At 37.7% G+C, this 19271-nt stretch overlaps 2 pseudogenes; one reads left to right on the plus strand and one right to left on the minus strand.

Moving 5' to 3' along the window:
• Positions 1 to 4816, minus strand: LOC130246312 (uncharacterized protein KIAA1522 homolog; annotated as a pseudogene).
• Positions 4817 to 6533: 1717 nt separating this feature from the next.
• Positions 6534 to 17902, plus strand: LOC130246313 (sodium-dependent lysophosphatidylcholine symporter 1-B-like; annotated as a pseudogene).
• Positions 17903 to 19271: the final 1369 nt, after the last annotated feature.

Genomic DNA, 19271 nt, shown 5'->3' on the forward strand with positions numbered 1-19271 from the left:
TCATGCACAATTGACATTTCTTTGCGATGCTTTCTTACTTGCTTGTTCCTGGCTCCCTAATGATTGTGCTCGCTGGCCAGCAGGATGCACTTGATCACTTTGCCCATTAACATCAACCATCATTATTTGCTCATTTGTCAAGATCTCGCGTCTTTCCTGTGTTGCATTTTCCATCATGTTTGGAGGATTGGGTTCCATGCACGTGGTTCTTAGCAACAGGTGGCGGCACCTATAATTGGCTTTTTTGTTCCATTTGTAATCCATCGTCTTGGCTTCGGTCGGAAACCTGCATTATCTCAGCTGCAAGACTCTGTTTGAGGCTTGCTTGGACCTCAGGAGAAGTAGGTGTTTCAATCACAACTCTTTTTGTGCTTTTGGAGAATATGAAACTGGCTGTAGATGCAGGGGACATTAGTAAGTCACATCCATCTGGTGATTTAGGAGATGGCATGGGTGAAGTTGCACTGCTACCTGAAGATAAGCGTAGATTTAGCATTGCAGGTACTCCACTGGAGGACATTGCTGCGGTCTTCATACGTATGGCCTCCTGAAGACGCATGGATGGGACTGCGGATGAAGCAGAGGACGACTTGGCAGGTGAGTTAGACTTCAAAGTCAGGGATCTGCGAATAGGCTTCTGTGGTGTTACTTGACTAGAAATACTATGATCCTCATTTGTTGTAGGCTCAGTACTTGGTTTGGAATCGTTGTTTACTTGGTCTTCACCAACATTTACAGACCTCAGTCGAACCATCTGGAGTAAAGAAGGTGTGACGAGTGGAATGTTGGCATCCTCCTTTGGAATAGGTGTGCTTTTGTGCCGACAGAGGAGTTCTTTGCTCCGGTTGTCTTTACCTAAGAGGCTCAATGCTTTCGGAAGTTAATAGTAGATTGTTCTTCTACAGGAAGAGGAGGTGCAAGTGGGATGCTAGTGAAAGCCAGCGTTTCCTTCTCATGTAAGTTCTCATCTGAAAAATGACTGGATATTATAGTAGAGGCTACATTTGTGTTTTCTATTTCAGCTTGGTCCTCCAAAAATTCTGATACATTGTCGGAAGACTTATCTTGTTGTCTATCCTCCATAACGTTTTGTACAGTTCTTTTTGACAAAATGGTATGCATTTCTGAGTGTTGTTCTGGACTACTGTCCATATCTGAGACATTAGTTGACAATTTTATACTGACCTTCTCTTCACATGACACTTCATGGCAATTGTCAGATATCTCTGACATGGGCTCATGTATGAATGAAGGAGGTGGTGGAGGGAAGTCAAGCTCATCTTGTTCCTCAAACATCAATTCACGTTGACTTCTTCCATTGGTGGTGGAGGTGGAGGCCAAGAAGACTCTGGGGAAAACTTAACTTGTCTTTCTTCTATCTTTTGCTTTTGTTCCTCCTGTTCAGATTGTGGTATAGACACTAAGATGTCTGACATCTTTTTAATCGGTGGGGGAGGAGGGTGGTGCTCTGGAGGTGGAGAAGGAGGTGGAGAAATGCCATTGACTTTAGGTACTTCTATACTGAGTGTTTGCACCGATTTACGTTCAATGATGTCTGTAACAATGCAGTTTCCTTGGTTCTCATTGCTGCTCACATTTGCAGCTCTTGTTTTTTCTTTATAGTTTGTTGTGACAGCATGCATTTGATCAACTATGATAGACGGTACATTTGTTGTAGGAAGTGTTTGACATCTATCTTTTTGGTCATCTACCGTTTTCCTCACCTTGTGTGTGAGAGATCTGGTTAACCTTTGCAAGTGTTTCTGGACTTTTTAATTCATTAGGTAAGGTTGAGATTTCTTTATGCCTTGCATCCGAAGGTTTCTACAGCATTTGTTTATGCACATGTGGTGATGCAGATTTAGTTAGCTCTTTTACAACTTTGTTTTCCAATTGGATCCCAGTCTTACTTTCTTCTGTTGTCTTTAGAATAATTTGTTCATTGATTTTTATTGGATTTTTGTTTTGAGTTTACTATTAATGACTCCAACTTATGGACGTTTGGACCTGTGCCACATAATAGTTTCAAGGGTCTGTTTATTGTGAATCCAGGTTTCAGGGGGTGGGGGAGATGGGGCTTTTACGTTGGGTGGTGGGGGAATGTTGAATAGTGTCCTAAGAGCAATAGTTGGTGTGTAGGTGTAACTTTGTTTTTCACTGTGTGTAAGTGGAGGGGATAATTTGAGTGGTTCCGATGAAGAGGTATTGGTTTGAATGTCCTGATGTGCTGTATCTGATATGACTGAAGACAGAGATGTTAGTGATGAAGACACTGAAACCACCGGTGAAGTCTTTGCACATACTCTTTCAGGTTTGAAGGCTTTACTCTTCTCTTTCCAGGTGCAGAGGGACTGACCTCTTTAGGGGAATGCGTAGGTGTCCCACTTTGGCTAGAGTAGCCACTTGAAGGAGACAAAGTCCTATCAAAATTGTTTTCACCACATTCTCCAGTTTTGTGTGGGGATGAGTTACCTGATCTGGCATGCCTTCCAGTGAAAACTTGATCAGGACTAAGTGGACTAGATTTCACAATTGTGTGGAAGTCTGACCTAAGCTCTAAAGAATGGACTGAACTCTTCTCGTTTTTGGTGGACTGATGATTTTCTTTTGTTTGCTCATTATTTGGTGTCATGTCTTTGGGATCTTGTATGTCTCCCTGCTCCCTCTGACTTTGCTTAATTTTTTCATGATGCAGTGAGTAGGTTCTCTGAGGTGGTGCTGGTGGTAATTTTGTCTTCATTACAGAGAGACTACGGGAGAACGAATGGCTGTTTCTGACATTGTCCCTGCATCACCACACTCCCTGGGGTTCAGTCTGTCATTTGTACCTTTCCCCTCAGAACTTTTCCAGCTGCTTGAGCTTGAAACACTCATGTCCTTTGGGATTAAAACTGAAATGTCTTTGGCACTGTCAACATCAAATGTTGGTAGACACTTTCCTTTTGAAGAGATTGTGGATGAACTGGAGACTATAGTCTCAGATGATTGTGAATCGCTCCTGCTGGGACTAGTAGTGGGTGGACCTTGATTTGTCCCACTTCCAGATCGAGAAGAAGATGGGCTAGCTGATGCTATACTACCCTTGCTAGCTGTACTTGCACTGCATCGATTGTGATCATGATTGATTTCAATGATATCTATTGCAGCAGGCAACACTGCATTTGGAATAATTTTAGATAAATATGTTGCCTGTGGGGAAATAGACATAACTGGGCCTTGAGGCTCTTGTAGGAAAGAGTAAGTGGTCATCCCTGGGCACAGCAAGTGACTTAGGCCTCTGTGTAAGGCATGCTCCTAGTCCAAGCTTTCGGTTTAACTCATCTTGATAGACAGAATGGATGTGGTTCAAAAGGAAGTCTTCATCTCTTGATGCCTGAAGGACCTCAATGTTCTGCAGGTGTACACGAGCCCCTTCATGATTTACTGACGGGAGATCTCCATCATTGTTTGTAGAACAACTGTTTCAGATGAATAGTCTTCACTGTCATGTCCTCTGTTTGGAAGCTGCTGCAGCATAGTTTCCTCTTGCCATATCTGAGGTATAAAAACAACATAATAGTTTATTATTATTTTTTATTTTATGGAAATCATAGTTTTACAAACTTGTTGACACTACTGTTTTTAGGTATGCTATACTCAAACAATGATGTCTAAATATGTCAATGGCATTACATACCTAGTTCTCTTTGAACTTGCTGTGGTATTCCCATGATAGTTGTTCTTCTACTTCGTCTCTTGGTCTTATCCAGTCGTTTAAACAGGGTTCAAGGGCTTAAATGTAGAACCTAAAGAGTGATGGTTCATAAAAAGATTAAATATTAGGGGGAAAATTACATATTTTTTAAACTTTACTAAAATAATATGATATGTTTTGCTTTGCATTGCTATATCACTATGATCTGCTCCAGCTTAAACCTGAAAACACATTAGTGGGGGGAAAAAAACAAAGGAGGTAGTATATGTGCCACTAAGCATGTTGTTTAGACCTCCTTATTAAGTCAGCATTATATACCTTGACGTGTAAGCACTGGACGTGAAGAGACTGCTGAGGCAGTCGACACTGAAATGACAGAGTGTCCTGTAGTGCTATCGGTTTCAAGTGATTCATCCCTTTCTTTTGAGTTTGTGTCTTCCTCTGGCTGTGCAAACATGGAGGTCATCAGTATAATACATCCATTAAAGCTTCAAATTTATACATTATTTCCACCCTTCTTTAAAATGTGAACAAATACGAAATTACAATTTAAACACATTCTAAAGTAGTGAAGTAAAGTTTATGATTCTTTATAAACTCTGTTTATGATTTTACTTGTTACCATATTGTACTATATTTGTGGAAAACTCCATTTTCAGAGGCTTACCACAATATGATCATCCTGAAAGTCCACTCCATTTTTGTTCTCTGCATGGAAGAAAGACTGAGTGAGGTGCATCAGAAAACACAAGTGTATGTTAGAAAGCCAGAATGCGAGCTGTGTGTTTTGTGTAATTGAAAAAAGTGGGTGTAACGCTCACCCTCCTGTTGTAGTATCTTCAGTCCCTCTTGGGCCTCTGTATGCAGGTCCTCCAGATATTTTGGCCTGCTCCCCTCTATGAACACATTCTCCTGGTAGTGCTGGGAAGCCGTGTAGTGTACAGTCAGCTTTCTTTGCTCATCCTGCTGTTGACCTGGTACAGACAGACAGAAGGAAGGTAAACGTACGCATGTATAAATGAATGCACTCTTTCCCAAAACCTTCTCTTTAACATGCAGTATGTCATGCAGGGATCCAGATTCCTGCTCCTGGAAGACCAACGTCCTGCAGATTGAACACATTTGTCTGTAGGTTTCTAGTTGATCCAAACTCTTGATTACCTGTTTAGGGGATTTATTAGGGTTGGACTCTTCAGGACAGTGGTCTACCAGGATCAGGTTAAAACAACCCAGATGTATGATATCATTGGTAGTTCATTAATTTTTGTATGAAAAGTTTCCTACAAATCAAATCAAGATGTTGATGCAATAAGCAGGACAGTTTTGCTAAAGGCACAGAAGGTCAACATCTGCAAATCATCATCTTTTCTGCTGGATTGGGTTTTACACTGGATGACCTTCCTGACTTAACCGATCACAGAGGGTTGTAATGACATGGGCAACCACAGTGCTAGGACACATGCACACTCTTACTGTCAATTTGCAGTAGTGCATGTATTCACTCACTCCTGTGTTTGTGAGGAAAACCAGACCTCCCTTAGCAGGGAAAAATGCAAACTCTGTACTGAAAAGACCTGTGGATAACTCAATCATCCGGAGCTTGTGAACGTGATTTCTACATATCTATTTTGTGAATGAAAGGCTTTTAAATCTGGCTGTTAAAAGTTCTCACTCTGCACATCCTTTATTTATCCATTGGCAACACTTGCTAAGCTGGGCAGCCAATTCTAGTTAGATCATCGACAGGAGTGAGTGGTACATTTTCATGGTAGGTGTCCAACCAAGTCATGGTTCAACTCAAGCTGTGGCCAGGTAATCTCTTCAGATCTTTAATTCCTTGAAATACCAGATTACCCTTTCCATAGCTGCCCCTTCAGCATATGTCAGCACAGGGGGCTTTGCTTTTTTAAACTTTTAAATTTATTTATTTTGAAATCTTACAATCAGTGTTCATAATTAACAAACAACCTTGTCTGTAATATAAAGAACAGAGCTGAATCCTCCAAATATATTCCTAAAACATCCAAGCTATTACAGACATCAACAGTATAACAAATTGTTTTAATAGTCTTAGAATCTATCTTTTACTGAAGCTAGCTATTAACTTTGTAATTGAAGAAACAGGACTCTTGAGGGTGGCCTATCTTTGGACTGGCTCATCTCTCAAAGGAACAGTGAGATTCTTCATTCTGGTCCCCCTATCATCTTCCTTGCGTACCACCCGAGTGCCTACTACTGACTGGACTTTTTTTATGTTTCTGAAAGGCAACTGCAAAATCGATGAGTGTTTCAGGACAGGGACTTTCCCTTAACAGAGGACCGTCTCAGCCTCTTAGCCATTTATGCAGATTTCTAACTGCTCACCGGGTATCAACTTTTAAGCTTCTTGTGTAGTACACCCCATGGGGAGTGTCAGGTGTCCTGCCACTGACTGCTGGCACTGTGACATAACTGAGACTGAAAACTCAATCTGTAGGCAAGTGAACTATATAGAAGTCCAATTTGCAAATTGCTCCTAATATAAAAGTAAGAATGTTTATTTACAGTACAGTTCCATTTGTAACACGTTCCGCACTCATACACCAGTTTACAGCAATTATTCAAAATTTCACAAGACTCAAATTTCAACTCCTTGCCATGTTTTTTTATTCAAATTTGTATTCATCCTTTACTGTAACAGGAATTTCCTATTGAGATATGCAATCTCTTCTACCAGGGGGGTCCTGGCCAAAATGGCAGCACAAAAAACTTTGAGATACAAAATTAAACGCGCATAAAATATTACAAATTAATATTTACACAAAACATGTGCATGATTCCTTCCAGGTAAGACTTAAAGATGGTTTTCCAGGTAAGATTAAAGATGGTATTGTTTCTAACATGATAATACTCTGCATTTCATTCCATATTGTAGGGCCAAAGGAGGAAAATGTTGTTTTACCAAACTCTGCACATACTGTTGGAACAGTTACATGTCATTTATAAGAATTTTGTGTACTATAACTACAAGTATAATATGATAAAAGGGTCACAAATATAAGATGGCATTTACACAATGCCCTAGCGGTGAATAGAAGCTGTTACCTCAGGTATGAATGTTAATAGACCTAGCCTAGTTCTTTTTGAATAACTATGGAATGATTATCGGTTGGCACAGACTGATTCGGTAATGTCATTATGAGCATTGCACATAATAAAAAGCTACAGATATACAGAGAACTTTGTCTCCCAAACCACATGGCCAGGTATGTTTTTACAGCAGTGGATTTTTTTTTTATGCTATTGTAAGAAACAAGTACATGCATGAATAGTACAAGTTAAATTCAAAATTATTTAACTGTAGTACTTAGTCTTTGTGAAGACTGAATTTACTGTAACGAATACATCTTGCATTGTGCACTCATTGTGTTCAGTTGAATTTGTCTGCTCAAGGGCTCATATGTTGACCCAAATATAAGAATCTACATGTTCGAATGGCGAATGAGGCTACGTTTGGATTAGAATCAAACAGCAAGTCAAGCAGAAATGCGTAGTATTAGCATAATTGAAACAGACGCTTGAAACCCTAGCAATTCAACAACTTAAGCCAAATTACAGTGTGTCTGGACAAAGTGTGCCTATTTACACCGCAATTAGGTTATTTTAGATATCTGCTGGGACATGAGTAGGGTGAGACAGAATCTGCAGACATTTTTTGCTATTTTTGCAGAGAATTTTGTAAAAAAAAAAAAAATCTGTGGATTTATGCGGAATGATTTTGGGAGTATCATAACTAAACTTAATATATGAAATAAAAAATATTACCTTTTTAACTTTTAATGTTGACAATTCAAATCCAATTAGAACCACTTATTTGGTAAACAAAGCAAGTCTCTGATTTAACATATGTAATAGACAGAAAGTATTAATTTACAAACTGTATTATAAACAAATCAAATAAACATTTTCATATCAGTCAATAATATTACTGAAATTAATTTAAAAACAGAATTAATATAATTTACACACATTTTCACAAGTTTTACATACTCAATGATGGGCTAAAAATATGTGGATTTCTGCGTGTGCAGATTCCGTGTGGGCCTAGACATGAGCAACTATTATTATTATTAACTATTATGACCTTATGAATTTAGTATCCATACTTTTTTTCTTATTTCTTAACTGATTTCTTATTTCTTCTTTTAATAAAGCATGAAACGAAGAGCCGGTTGTCGGTGTGCAGCAAGTTGTGTTATGCCATCGGAGGAGCTCCATATCAGATAACAGGATGTGCAATTGGCTTCTTCCTTCAGATCTACTTACTGGACGTTGCTTTGGTGAGTAGAGCTCTGTGATTTTATTTTTTTATTTTTTATTTTTCTGACTGATATATTTTTTGTGTCTTCAAGAAAGATAATACTTTTTAAAAATTTCTATCTAACGTGGTATTAAATGTGTTTTTGTCAGCAAGCCCACAGGGTTCAGCATAGTTTTGTAGCTATCACAGCAGAAACAAAACCTGCTTCTCTTCATAATGTTTTCTGTTGTCTTCTTTTGAGTTCAAATATATTGCCAGAGCAAGCTCATTCTTCAATATTAGATCACAATATCAGAACACGCCCAAACATAAACCCACCCATAGACTCTCCCTTCTGGGAGATCTGGATAGTAGTCAAAAGTGAAGAAAAATAGAGATTGATTGAAAACTCCAGGTGTAAACGGCAATGTGTCTCCATTGTGAATCAGATTGCCACAAGTAATGTTTAGACCTCATGCATTTTCATTGACCAATTGGATAAAAGAGGTGTTCTTTTTGTGTGGTTGAATGCATTTGAATAACCCCAGGTATTTACATTATGAAAGCAATCCGATCGAATGTGTTTTCAAAACATTTAAACCCCATTAACACTTGAAGGCAGTGTGTGATTAGATTGCCGAAGACATCTTAATACCAGGTGTCAAAGTGGAGTTGATGTCATTGTATTTTCTCACAAGTGTGTTTGCATTTGTCATGCAGTAATAATAGGGCAGAAACAAAATATGTAGGTTGAAGATCAACATTTTCTGAACTTGACCTGCCTTGCCTAAAAGCCAGGCCCTTTCTCGTACATTCAATTCATGGAAAGTGCCTCGTAACAGAAGATCAAGTTGACTTGTAGAATGTAGAATATGATTGTGATCCTCAGGGGGCAGTGGGTTTCTTTACACCCCCTGCTCGCATAGTCTGAGACGACAAGTACAGTCACAAAGGGGGAATTGTACTGGAAAATGAATCGTTTTGCAAAGGTCCTTGGTGCCATTAACTTTTGGGGCTACTGTAGTCTTGGCAGGCTTATTGGCCAGATTAAAGAGTCTGAATAGGATTGTTCTAATAGCCTTCAGTGTTTATCATGTAACCACTGACTACAGAAGACAGGTTCCCAGTATGTATTCTGCTAATGTGTTTAATCCCATAATTAACAGTTATTCCTACAATGCACAATGTCAGCATGAAGCACTTGGTCTGTGCAACATTTCCTCCAGCAGTTTTGTAATTGTGTTGTACTGTAAGTAAAGCTGTTTCAAAGGAGTAACTCCATTTGCTTGTCATGTGGCTTATGATCTCGTGCGTTTCAAGGTCACTGGGCACCATGAGCTCTGTGTAAAACTTTGCAGTAGTTTACATGCTGCCTAGCCCTTTAGACTGTTGTAAATGCGTAGGTTTATTGCGAGAAGTCATATCTTTACCTGATATGTAGCGGTGCATATCTTTCTTTATGACCAAATAGATTGATTTTTTTTTTCTTCCAACCATGTATGTTAATAGTGATTTCTATTTTTTCCCCTTTAATAAAGCAAAAATAATTCATATTTCTTTTAAATTTGTCAACTCTTTGTTATCAGTCCATTCTAATGCTTAATAGGGTTTTGAAAAATCCCACCCAATGATGTGAGCTATAATTTTTTTTTCCTTTCTTGATAGTTGGATCCATTTTATGCCTCCATCATCTTGTTTGTGGGTCGAGCATGGGATGCCGTCACAGACCCTACAGTGGGATTTCTTGTCAGTCGGACTCCATGGACAAGATTTGGACGAATGATGCCTTGGTATGTCCTTAAATTCTCCAATGCTTTGTTGTCTAGATCTTGATGTTCAGAGCCATTTTTCACAGACTCATTGAACAAGACTCGGAATTGTCTTGTTAAAGGAGCATGTTGCCTGTAGTAACTGCTTTGCCCTTCTTAGGAAAAGTGCTGTTTCACAATTCTACCCTCAAACGACCTCTTCTGTTGAATTTAAAATACATCCCAAATGAATCTCTCTGGTCCGTCACTTGCTTTGTCTTCTGACCTATTTCTCCATCATTGTGAAATGTCAGGAGGTGTAGACTTTAAGTGGGAGAGCCAAGTATGTCTGGTGATGTTTCTAAGTGAGGGGACACAGGGGGTCGAGGGACTGGATACACTACAGAAGCAATGCCTTTGGGCAATTTGCATTTTCAGTCAGCCAATCTGATTTGATTCTACATCACACGCATGAATAAACCAGTGACTATCAGTGTCCTGACAACAAGGAACATTTGCGTATAATTTGGTCTGTTGAATAGCTTTTCTGGTTTTGCTAATATATTGTTATACTCGTTATGATAAATAATTATTTGGAATTCAAACCATTTCACTTAATTTGCTTCTGAAAGTGATAATACAAACAATTGGTAAGCAACGTATCGAATCAAACATGAAATTTGAAGCAGAAACCTACTTGACTGTTTTATTTACAACTTCAAAATCATCTTTAGTTAAATGGCATATAATGAGGTAAATAAAATTGAGCTTTAAGGATGCTTTTAACATAGAAAAAAAACATTTTCATTAAGTTTAATGTTACTTCTAGCAAAAAACTTTTTTTTTTTGCTAAAAGCTTTTAGAAAACTAAGTAAAAGTAAATGTTAAGCTAATATTTGTCCACCTGAAGTTGCCGATCAACTTTTTTGAAGTCCTCAAATGCCATTTGACTGAAGGAACACAAATATGAGGAAAAAACTCAACTTTGAAATTTGAAAATGATTTTTACTGACAAATGAAGCAAATAACCAATTTAAAGCTCCGAAAAGGCAGGTTTACTTATTAGTTTTATATGTCATATGGTTGTGCATATGAGGAGTGTTTTGGTGACCATGCTTTCTTGAGTCCTCAGAAGTAGGAGGTCTCTCATTTGTATGAATAAGTGGAAACCAGTCAGAGGAAGTGGTGGGAACTGGGGGTGGGGTGAGGGAAATGTGTGACTTCTTTCTAACTGGACACTGTGCATGTGAAGGAATCTGGTAGGAAGCTGGTGAGAAAGTTATGCCCTATTAAGCTCAATTCAGTGACATTGAATCTGAGCAAGAAGATTGTATTCTCTTAGGTGGGATCCATTAGAAGATCCCTAGTGAACGCCAGTTTTGTTCTGGGAAGTCACATGGGATTGTTTGTGTAGTTGTCAGTACAGAATTAAAGGGAACTTTTTTTCCCTTAAGTATCCCCTTAGAGAATCATAGACCACAAGCATGTATAATTGAATTTTCTCTGCACTTGATCACACATATTATTAATAGTCATGTGAGTTATAATCAGCCCTAAAGGGCAATTCATTACAATGGTTTATCAGTAGTGAAATTGCATACTCTTTACTATAAAAGTCAATATTTGAACACGATTCCCTCATAAACCGCAAATGACTTTCTACAGATTTAAGATTAAGAAAGGCCAAGATCATCTCTGATCTGCCTTAATCCGCGGAATATTTTCTGTCTTAAAGCGACATGTGAAGTGTAGATTGAGTTATCTGTAATTCAGCAATGGCATGCATAACACAGCATTTCCTGCGTTGAGGGCTCAGAAGGAAGACATTCCTTTTTTGTGCCACATACCATGGGGGTTGGGAGAAATATGCAAATTTGGTTGCAGCATGAGTGGTCCAACCCACAACACACCATCTCTGTTATCCAATCAGAATGAGGGGAAGGCAGACCAAGCAAAGCCTCAAGTCTAAAGGCGGCACACTCATCGGTGGGGTTATTTTAGTTCAAATGGCTGGGTCTACCGGGTAGAGTGAGATGTGGTTGCTATTTCGAACTCCTAAATAGTAGCACCTTTTTGCTAAAGGTGCACTTAAACATATGTTCAGTTAAGTCTTTACAATGACATGTTTAATGCAAGCTGATATAACAAATTGTTAACAGATATTATATATGCAAGATAAACTATAGTACAATACAGCTCTGTCATTACAGTATTTCTTCATAGTGTAAGTGATTTTTAAATGCAATCAAATAACTCTATATCGATCAAATACAGTCCTCCATTTAGGCTTGTATAGACAATTATTTATTTGATTTTTAAATATATTGTATAATAGTATTATGTTCTTACAAAATAAACTAAAATATGGGTTGTTGGTCATACTGATGACAAAGATTTAGAGTTTTGTTGTTTTTAGTTTTAGCAGGATGTCCCTGTCAGTGATTTCAGATGCACTTGAATACCTTCGCTCCAACAAACTCAGTCCTACCTTTACCTGTTAGGCTCGTTTACACTGATATTTGTTTAGTGCAGGCAAGTCCATTATTTAATCCCAGGCATGTTTTTAACATGCACTTTTTTGTTATGTTAATTGTAGTGTTAATAAATTAAGTCAAAAAGTACTATTATTTTACATAGTTAACTTCTATAAAAAACATGTACTATCCATGGTTAACATTTCAGAATTACACAATATGGCAAATTCTGCCTGTTGAATGTTGTAATTGAACATCTGTATTGTCATTAGCTAATCATAAATAAATAAAGCAGTATAAAATGTAGTGCCCATTTGATAATCTTAATGGATTATTTTTTATATTATTATACAATGCTGCAATTATAATTGATCATTTTTCTTTTTATATAGCTTGAAATATTGTGATGTGTTATTCTGAACACAGTTGTTCTTTTTTTTTTTTTTGGATGAATCAAAAATGATTCCAGAGTTTTTCAATTTTGAAGGTCCACATGGATACCTGAGAACATAAAATATGAATATGGCTTTAACGAATGGGCAATGCTCCACTTTTGAGTTCTGCGGTCTTATTGGTAGCTGAAAGCATCATGGAATTAGCCAAACTGTTTGACTAATAACACAGCAAGGGGGTGGAGAGGGGTGTGAGGTTAAAAGAACGGAATACAAAACATTGATATTCCGAGTCAATCAGGGAAGTACTGTGAACTCTGATTCTGTTGAAGGTATACTCTACAAAAACTGCCAAGCGAGGCTCCACTTTCTCCATAAAATCATAAAGCTCAGATTTAGTGCTCACTTGACAAGTCACTTCACCAGGAAAGCAAATGCCATTCAGTTCCATGACTAAATATGACTGAAATGAAATTTCCTTGTACAGAGATAACAGATAAGAGCAGACGCTATATTTCCACTTCAACGTCCACATTAGCCACCTAAAGGAGTCGTGCAGGTTTCTGAACAAAGACAGGAAGTGATCTAGTCAATTTGCTTGTGACTCAATATATTGGGAATTTATGATGACATCTTGGCTTTATAATAGAAAAAAAGGGAAAGGATATGACATGTTTGGCACATGATGTGCTGTAACACTTCACTTGGCACACCTCAACTGTGTGTTATCTGTTTCCCAGACATGCTAATCATGATCATCTTTTATACCATTCCACTAATGTCATCTCTTTTATTTTATGCAGGATTGTTTTGTCTACTCCATTGCTGTACTTTGCTATTTCCTCATCTGGTACGTGCCCTCTGTTGACCAAAGGAAAAGTTGTCTGGTATCTAATCTTCTACTGCTGCTTCCAAACTTTACAGACAGTGAGTTATCTTATTTATAACATCATAAGTTGTTGCTTATTTGGCTTTGAAAACATTTCCTAACCTTTCCTTTTCTTAAAAAAAAAACAGTGCTTCCATGTGCCATACTCCTCTCTTACCATGTTCATCAGCACTGAACAGAAAGAGAGGGATTCAGCTACAGCTTACCGTGAGTTTTAAAGCATCTACAGCTAGTTTTGTTCTCTGTGACAGCTAGTTCTGTTTGCATAGCTAATCCCTTATCTCTTACCTCAGGAATGACTGTTGAGGTTTTGGGCACACTTATTGGCACTGCTATTCAGGGTCAGATTGTGGGAATGGCCAATGCTCCCTGTATCAGCACTGAGATTGACCTGAACTCACGGGCTGGGAGGTGGCTCCCGACGTCAACATCACTGAGCCTCATGTTTCACTGCAGGACCTGGTGAGGCTTTTTTTTAAAGACAGGCTGTTAAAATTAATGTTTGTTTTTTGTCATTAATATTAAATTGTTGGTATCTTATGGTTTCCACAGAGAAACTGCTTACATGATCGCATCTGGTGTCATCTGCGCCATCTATGTTGTCTGTGCTGTGGTCCTGTTCCTTGGTGTAAAAGAACAAAAGGGTAAGTGCTGGTACTATTACAAAGACTAAGTATTTCCCTGCTTTTTGAAGATGACATTTAAAGATTTAACAATTCTTTTCCTCTATAAATGCAGTAATCAATACTTTAATATTTCTAAAAAAGTGGTTTGGTGTTTTAATATTTTTAATGTAAACCATTTAAGGATCTGTTTGAAATGTAAATCATTTTTTACAATTAAATGTATTTACAAATTTTATTTCAATAAATGCAGTAATTTTTTCACAATGAAATAAAATATTGACACAAACTTGACTCATTTTTATTGGCCCCAAACTTTTGAAATGCTAGTGTAGATCAAGCGTTAAGTCCACATCTATAATGTCTTATAGTAGGCTAAAAGATAACCAGATTAAGCTTTTTTTTAAATGTAAAATTTACACCAAGTGGTCAAAAAATTGACAACTCATCCTGCGCAGAACATATTTTGTTCCATTTAAATGTCTAAATAGCAGTCTTCATCATAATACTACCTCAAACCTGACTAGTAAGTAGCATAATGTTGCTCGTGGCTGAGAAATTTCTATAGTTTTTGTTTGTTTTAAAAAGGGAGGAAGTGGTTCTTTCAGTTTGCACCAACCAAAACTGGTGATGAATGTGTAACAGTGCTATCAGTCTCATGGGGTTCTTGCAGATGTGCTCTGGGCTTTTCCACGCTGCTCGAGTTACTTTGAATCAGTAGTTGGCCCTTCACCAGAGCTCAGGTGGTCCCAGGGAAATGCCAGGGAAGAAGCTTAGCAGGGTTATTAGCTTTCACAGTACAGAGAGAGCTGTTTTTAAATGGAGCTTGTGGTAAAAGAAGGTCATTATTGGCGTGTAAACTTTAATATTGGACCAAACTAATTCAGCTCAAACAAGCAGGTCTATATTGTGAGACTGTAGTGGTGAAAGGCAAGCACAGTCTGACTTATTATCATGCCTCATTTGGTGGATTTATAATGCTCAAGGCATAGAAATGAAAGAGAACAAGCAATTAAACAACTTTTTTTGTGTGTATGTGTGGTTTACTTGTAATGCAACTCTGCAATTGTTTTAACGATCAGTGTGCACAAGTTCCCTTTCGTTTTCAGCAGGTTTAACACCTAAAAATTGCGGGAATAACCAAAAAGCTTAGTGCCATAGTACTCATTGCATTTATTGTAGCAACTTTAATTGCCATTTGTTTGATCTAGTTGCCATATTTCCATCTCATCTTGACTTTCTCTTCTTTTTTGACAGACAACATGCGGGTAAGGACTGAGCCCATGTCATTTTTCCAGGGGTATTTGCATGGTAATGGGTCATGGTCCGTATGCCAAGCTGGTCATGGGCTTCCTCTTCACCTCTCTAGCCTTTATGGTAAGTCCTCATGCAAATAACTTGGGTTGATCTGTGGTCCACAACTAGGCTGTTTGGTTGCTTAAACTGCATCCGGCATGGATGAGCAGCACTGTGGGCCAATACTTTATTTGTTAGCTTTTCCAAATGTTTCCTTACCCTGTAGCTTATGTCTATGGACATTTCTTGCAGCTTCTGGAAGGAAACTCTTGCTCTGTTCTGCATTTACAAACTGGGCTTCAGAAATGACTTCCAAACATCTTGCTTGTCATTATGGTGAGTAAGCATTTTGATTGTGCTCTTTCAATGCTAAAAGACTATTCTTGAATGCTTCAGTGTAGAAAGGTTGTCAATATGCAGAGTACTGGCAACCAGATTATTGTTTGAAGAAGAGCAGAAGTTGTTCAAAACGAGATGAACAAGTTCATGTTCTTTTGTCCTTGTTCTGAGTGTTTAAACCCACATTCCATATGGCTTTCATGTTCATAAAGAGAGGATTATTGTTGTCATGTAAACCCAATAATGTGAGTTTTTTTCCCTTTCTGACTACAGTAATTCCTGAGGGAGATGTAATGAATAGAATGTGTTAAACATTGAAAAACATGACACCCAAGCCTACATTCTAATATTGTTGTCAGAAAGGTGTTGGCATCTTGTTGGCAGTCTGCGTTTCTACAGAGATATGATTTTGAAATCATATCTTGGTCAGTGAATGCTTGCGTGCCTTATCTATCCTAAATCTAGAAAGATAGATAATTGATGTCATGGCTTGATTCTCAAAAGTGGCACATATAAATAAAATTAAAATGTTTGAGAATTTTGAAAAAGTAATTTATTATAATTCCGGTTGATTTTTCTTTCAGATAATTTGACCCTTGTAATGACATTAGTTCAGGTTGCAACTGTGTGCTTGTTGTTTTGGTTTCAAAATACTTAATTTCAAAGGGTTATATCTTTTTCCAGGTTAAAGGTATAGTTCGCCCTAAATGAAAATTTACCCACCATATATGTGGTTCAAACCTTAGAGTTTCTTTTTTCTGTTGAACACAAAAGAGGATATTCAAACTTCACTCTATTCAACACGGACCTTCATACTAGGGAAAAATATACCTATCAGATTCCAGCATTCTTCACAATGTCATCTTTTGTGTTTAACAGAAGAAAGAAGCTCAAATAGAAACCTGAAGTGAGGCTGAGTAGATGACAGAATGAATCATTTTTTGGATGACCTATCCCTTTAATGTATTGTGTCAACCCTGAATAGAACTTTCCAAGAAAATGTCCCTTTTTATTTCTTCACACTCTTACAGCATTCTCATTGAGCCTCTTCTATTTTCATTGCCTCTATTTTAGCTCTCTGCCACACTTGCTATCCCATTTTTGGCAGTGGTTTTCTCACGAAATTTGGCAAGAAGACTGCAGTGTATATTGGGACTACAGTAAGTATTGGCAGTGGCACACATTGAAACCTTCAGTTAAACTAAAACATCAGCGTTTGTCATCTAAATACTGTTTTTGATTCCAGTTACTGATGTTTATGTTCTCTCTGCACAGTCTGTGGTGCCTTTCCTGATCTCTGTAGTCTTGGTGCCCAAGCAGTCTTGCTGTGACATACATCGCATCGTTTGCTGCTGGAGTCAGTGTGGCAGCAGCTTTCCTCTTGCCATGGTGAATATCCAACACAACAAATAAAATGTGTGCTTCCAAGTTTGATGCGCTTGTATTCATGCGTTTTTTTCCTATGTGCTCAGGTCCATGCTTCCTGAGTTGTAGATCGATTTTAAAGTCCAAAATCCTGACTCTCAAGGCCACTGAAGCTATCTTCTACTCCTTCTATGTGTTCTTCACCAAGTTTGCATCTGGAGTTTCTTTGGGGGTCTCGACTCTTAGTCTTGAGTAAGTTTACACTACTTACTATAAGGGTGGCACAGGCCAATTTGTTTTTGTTTGAGAAGAACAATCTAAATTGTTATCCCCATTCTCATGTGTTGTATTGTAAAATTATGTACTTTAATTCATGAGTCAATGAGGTCTTTTAACGTTGGATTATAGTCTGCATGATCCATAAGCCTGGATTTGTGTTCTACTGTATGAGACATCAGTCTGGCCTCCTGACCTGCAGATATAATGCGATTAGCACTTCTCTTATGGGTATGGGTTATTTCGGGTTTGTAGGACTGTGACCATGCAGGACAGTTGTTCATGTGAGATACCATTGATCAGTCACGAGGCTGGATTTAACATGCTAATCTTTTGTTTCTTGCTCTTTGAAACAGTTTTGCTGGCTATGTGACGAGAGGTTGCACGCAACCCGCTGAAGTCAAGTTAACCTTGAAAATCCTGGTGTCTGCTGCTCCCATAGTCTGATCATTATCGGACTGCTAATATTCATCTCATATCCCATCAATGAGGAAAAGCGACAAGGCAACCGCAAACTGCTTCACTGAGCAAAGGTAAATGCACCTACTGATTTTCTGAAGCCCAAATTGTACTTTGCTTTTCATTAAGGCTTGTAAGTTTAACACTTAATTGAAATTTTATTGATGGAGAACCTAGCATGCACACCACCATCTTACATTTGAAACAGTTGATGGTCATAAACGTGATGCAAGACATTGATTCAACTAATTATTTATATGTTCCTACAATCAAGATATTAGAGCAAAAATGCCCATTATTAGTTTTTGTTTCATATTTGAATTGTATTATACAGTGGACCCATTTCACAAGACTAGTTTAATGCTCATCAGCATCCTAAATCCTCAAAAGTTTTTCTGTTTAGATTTAAAAAAAAAACGTATGTACATTTATAAAGCTTATACGTTGTATTATATCATCCTTGCATCAAATTACAAAGAAAAAACACAAATTACTGCTTATACAAGGTGTTTAATGCAGCATCTAAGGGCAGACAGTAAATTTTACTTTTTTTTTTTTTTTTTTCTCTGCTGGTGCCATTATCAGTCTTGATTAGATTTGAATGTGAAACATGTATTTATGGTACTTTCACATTCATTTCTCTATGTAAACTCAACTATGGCATAACTTCCAGTGGTGAGAAACACGGAAATGTGAAAAAGATCTGTTATGCCACACATGCCAACAACTCAATTTTGTCTGAATAGCGCAAATGTGATATTAATTTTATACAACAGTTCTAGAAAACACATGAACTACAGGTACACAGCAAAATCCTCCTGAGTACAATTTTAGAAAGTATTTAATCCTTCTCTAAATTGAGTTACTCAAGTTAAAGAGACAATGAAAGGATTAATTTGGTGATGATTGAGCACTGATGATGAACACCTGCTGATTTCAGTCACAGCCTTAAAAGAAATCAGCTGAAATATACATTGAATCTCTCAAAATCTGAGCAGAGGATCAACTCGATCAATAAGCAACTCCACAAACAGCAGCTTTACTTATTACCAACCTGTTTGCCCTTATTTAAAGAGGGACCAAATGCTCTCTAAACTGAGTACATTTTACTCAGAGGACTTTGCTGTGTAACAGTGAAAATAATGGCCATACTTTTGATGAGTGTGAGATATTGAGAGGACTAAAAGATATTTGTATGTTTCGAATAAAGCACTACAAAGACATTCTCGTGCTCATTACTTTTTAGATGAAGACGAATGTTTGTAATGTGCATGTAAAGTACCTGTGCTACACTGTGTGTTCAACTGTATACTAGTATTTACTGTAAAACAAAGTATATGTTGGGATTCCATTCTTCCAGTCACATGTCTTGCTTAACTTGAGCCTGCTCAACATTCTCAAAACTGTAAATTCAAACCTCTAAATCTGATTAGTAGC

This window comes from Danio aesculapii, chromosome 19 (genome assembly GCF_903798145.1).
Source record: "Danio aesculapii chromosome 19, fDanAes4.1, whole genome shotgun sequence".
NCBI classification, from domain to species: Eukaryota; Metazoa; Chordata; class Actinopteri; order Cypriniformes; family Danionidae; genus Danio; species Danio aesculapii.